Genomic DNA, 4937 nt, shown 5'->3' on the forward strand with positions numbered 1-4937 from the left:
ATGTTTGTGCAGGAATAGAAACCCTGACTAAGACACCATTAAACCTAAATTTAATTTATTTTATTAAAATAACATAATTGAGGAACCATCAGATAACTGTATTTTATCAGGCTAATAAAAACAAAATTAAAACCCAAAATTATTAAGAAAAAAAACAAAAAAGGAAATGATTTGTTATGTTTTTCTAAGAAAAAAGGAAAAAATTCACTCTTTTGAAAATTATATTTATTTATTTATTGGCTTGTGTGTTTGGGGAGTGATCAGTGCATGTATGTGCCACAGCACACATGTGGAGTTCAGAGGACAAGTTTTGGGAGTTGGATCTCTCCTTTCAACACAAAACCCATCAGGTTGGTGACAAGTGATTTTTCTTATCCTTTAAGCTATCTTACTATCTCTTCCTCTTCTCTTTATCATTCAAAATTACCTTTTACTTTTAAAAATGTAAATGTTATTTTTCAACTATTCTGATAGGTATTATCAATAAATTATTATTAGGATTTTGTAAAATTTGGGGAAGCCCTTTTAAGTTTTTGTTTGTTTGTTTTTGTTTTCAATGAACTTTCAATGAAAGATTTGGAAGAATTTTCTGTAGAAAACTGTCTAGCCCACCAGGTAGTGGTGGCGCTCGCCGTTAGTCCCAGCACTTGGGAGGCAGAGGCAGGCAGATTTCTGAGTTTGAGGCCAGCCCGCTCTACAAAGTGAGTTCCGGGACAGCCAGTGCTATACGGCTATACAGAGAAACCCTGTCTTCAAAAAAACAAAACAAAAACAAAAACAAAAACAAAAACAAAAACAAAACAAAAACAAAAACAAAAAACAAAAAAAACAAAAAAAACAAAACCAAAACCAAAACAAACTGTCTAGCCCTAAACATGTCATACATCGTTTGTCTATGTCACCCATAAACCTCAGATGTCAAGTATTACCTGACACTTCTGTACACACCCCTGGCCTTTTGTCTTCAAACATAATCCATGACAGAAGAGACAGCATAGCCAGGGAGAGGAATATTCCTGGAAGCCATTTTTACCCCAGGCTAGCTAGACATCCTTAATTGTACAAAAGTGAATGCAAATAGCAAAACTACACTCAAACTAAAAGTGTCCCTAACGTATGTTCCATTTAGCTGGAACTGACATACCTAGGACCCACCCACTAGTGCTCCCAAACACATGAAGGAAGCTGAGCTGGTGGGGAAAGAAGCAGTGGTTAAAACCAATCCCCATTACAATGATACTCTTCTGCGGATCTCTAAGTCAATGTCCTTGTTTACTACACAGCCTTGTTCCTTGATAAAGACAAGATCTTCATAAATGAGATGCTCACAACCTTGAACTTCACTAGCCTTCACCTGTGAGTCCTCAGAAGGCAACTCCTTGCCTCACTCTGTCAGGCTCCGGTTTCCCTGAAGATATGCCCTGAGGCCAGGGAGGAGTGAGAATACCTCAGCTCAGAATGGGCTCAGGAGGCCACCCACTAGCCCTGTGGTGGCCATGGTTTGGGGGTATGGTACTATAAGCATCTACTGGAAAATTGAATTAATAGCTTTTTTCTCCCTCTCTTACACTCTTCTCACCTATTTTCTTTCTTTATCCTTCTTGCTTAATTCAGCCTTCTATCTTTTGTTGTCTTGCTTCTATCAAGTTCAGTTCTTTGTGAGCATAACTTAGAATCTTGGCTTTCCCACTTACCAGCTATATGAGTTTGGCAACAGATATATTCACAAGGGGCCACAGTTCCTGCATTTATCAAATCAGGTTTATAAGCATTCCCATTAAAGTCATTATGAGGAGCTGATGAAATAAAACAGCGGAGCTCAAACCCTTAGAAACAAATTATTATTTATTTTTCAAATACTTAAACTTTTTATTGTTCAGAAATAAAATTTGCAAATAATATAGCCTATAAGTACATATAATAAAAATTCATCACAATGCCTCTCTGTATGGCATAAAGAACATTTAAAAGGGAAAGCATTCTAATAAAATAGTTTATAAATGCTCAGGGGCAGCTACACAAGATGCTGTAAGGAAGTGGTCTGGGGTTTGCACCCACATTTTTTTCCATATATAAGACAGGATCAAGCACGGATGAAAATAGCATTGTATTAGCAACCAAAGTGATGCAGATAAAAATATGAAGTACAGATTTCGCTCACTTTATACATAATATTTGCCTTCTGGTTAATCTATGTGTACATAAACGTAAAACATAATTCATAAATAAAATAAATTTCTAGGCCCAGGTTATTATAAATATTTACTTCTGGTACCAAGATTGTAGCTCAGTAGCTAAAATGCTTGCCTAGTGTGAGACTGTTGTGGGTTTGATCCTTAATACAGCACAAAAGGGTAATGTGGTGAATGCCTGTAAGGGCAACTTTCAGAAGTGGAAGGCCGGGATCAGAAGTTCAAGGTCATCTCCAGCCACATATTGAGTTAGAAGCCAGCCTGGGCTCTCTAAAGAGCTTGCCTCAAAAGAAGGAAGCATGAACCTGTTCAGAGATGCACTATGGATGCCAATCTTAGAGCTCTCAATGTGTTTATTGTATAAAAAGTATGCATTTGTATTGGAGGGATAGTACTCCTAGATTGACAGATACTATTACCCCTCAGTTGTTGGGGTCCAAAAGAGCTAACATAATCTGAAAGCTTTTCAGTCTCTCCAAAGATGGTGATGTTGGCTAATATGTTGTTAAAAAAAAATCCCTAAAGCAAAGAAGGTAGCAGGCCCAGGATCAAAGCACCCAAGATTCAGTGGCCTGTTACTCTGTGCATTCTACGACACAAAATCTGATGAATTTCTTAGAAACCCGAGGTAAAATGAGGGGAGGGCTGCATAATATGCCAAAACTTTGGCCAAGAGAATGAAGGCAACCAAAGACAAATGCCAGGAACTGATTGCCAAGAGATGTGGGCTGTCCTCGCTGAAAGCTGATGCTTCTAAGTCCAGTCAAAAGTCAGACTGTAAGAGTAACAAATAAGTGACCAGACCTTGAAAAAACAGTAAGAAAAGAAAGAGAACTGGGGTAAACTGGGAGGCTAAAGAGAAGACAAGAGAAAGAGAAGAAAGATAACATTGAAGCCAGAAAGAGCTAGGATCTCAAGTAAGGGTTTAGGAATCTCAGCGAAGAGAAGCTTAAGGAGTGTAGAGCTCCCATGTCTTCTCTGAGTAAGCAAGCCGATCTCTAGCTCACAGATGCCATCACCAACAAGAAAACTGTCCATACCTAATAGCTAAGGGGTTTCCATAGAAACCTGAGGCACAATCAATAAGACAAATTTGATCTTCCTGAGCATCTTGCCTGAGTCTATCTAGCCCCCCTCACCACAGGAATCATCTCACTAGCTTACAAAACTTGACTTGCACGCATAAGATTCCAAGGGTGTCAGAAGTTCTGTCAGGAAACTGGGGATAAATACTAATTTTTATTATGTAATACCACCCCATCAACGTAATATTCGACTTTCATTTTATTTATACTTAAAGACTTTTACTTTATCTTTTATGCATGTGTATGTTTGTCTGGATCTAGGAGCACAGGAGTGCAGGCAGCCAATGGAGACAAGACAGGGTATCAGATCTCCTGGAGCTAGAGCTATATAGGTGATAAATTGTGAGCTGTCCATCATGAATTGAATGTGGGTCTTCTACAAGAACAGCAAGTGCTCTTAATTGCTGAGACGTCGTCTCAGTCCCTCAATGTGTTGGTTAGGTTTTTGTTTGTTTGTTTGTTTGTTTTTGTTTTTGTCAACTTGATGCAAGCTAGAGTCACTTAGAAAGAAGCAATCTCAAATGAGAAAATGTCCACATCAAATTGGCCTGAGGACCCCTTGGTCTTGCAAACTTTATATGACCCAACACAGGGGAATGCCAGGGCCAGAAGTGGGAGTGGGTGGGTAGGGGAGCAGGGGCGGGGGGGGGAGGGTATAGGGAACTTTTGGGATAGCATTTGAAATGTAAATAAAGAAAATATCTAATAAAAAACATTAGTAAAAGAAAAAAAAAAGAATGACAAAGGTCCACTTAAAAAAAAAAAAAACAAAAAAACAAAAAAAAAAACAAATTGGCCTGAGGAAAGTTTGAGGGGGCATTTTGTTGATTAATGATGACTGTGGAAGGGACTAGCCCACTGTGAATGGTACCATCCTTGGGTAAGTAATCCTAGAAGGCAGGCCGCGTAAGCCATGAAGAGCAAGCCAGTAAGCAGCAGATGTGCCAGTTCCTAGAACTCTAGGTTTCTCCTTGAATTCCAGCCTTGATTTTGTTAAACGCTTGGCTGTGACATGGGTGTGTAAGTCAAACATATCCTTTCCTCCTCAAGTTTCCTTTGGTCATCATGTTTTGTTACAGCTATAGGAAGCAAACTAGGACACTCAAACAACAAAAATAGCTTTGCATATTTTCTGAAAGGATGATCACTTGATTCAGTATACCAAATGCATTTTAATTTATACATATCAATAATCTTATTGAAATGTAGCCTGCCACAAGACAAAGGGCATCTATTTCCAAATCACTGAAGGATAAGTCAATGAGAAAAACAAATATCGGTGAGAGATTAAATTAACTTATTGATAGGTAGCAATTTCATCGTGTCCAAATAAATTCAAAGCAGCTGTAAAAAGGGAATAGTCTTGGTTGTATTTAAGATGTCATTGAAAGTAAAAGTAACATTAGACTCTATAAGGTTTGCTTCCTCTTATCAGGGAAACCAGAAAGGGGTTGCCCGTGGCAAGAACAACACACTGGGCCACAGGAATTCCTGCAAGTACCCATGTACCTCTGAGAAGAGCCGGTGCCAGCGGAAGATTCCAGATTCTAAGAATCTATTTCCCCGGCTGGTGAGATGGCTCAGTGGGTAAGAGCACCCGACTGCTCTTCCGAAGGTCCGGAGTTCAAATCCCAGCAACCACATGGTGGCTCATAACCAT

Source organism: Mus pahari, chromosome 3 (assembly GCF_900095145.1).
Source record: "Mus pahari chromosome 3, PAHARI_EIJ_v1.1, whole genome shotgun sequence".
Lineage (NCBI taxonomy): Eukaryota > Metazoa > Chordata > Mammalia > Rodentia > Muridae > Mus > Mus pahari.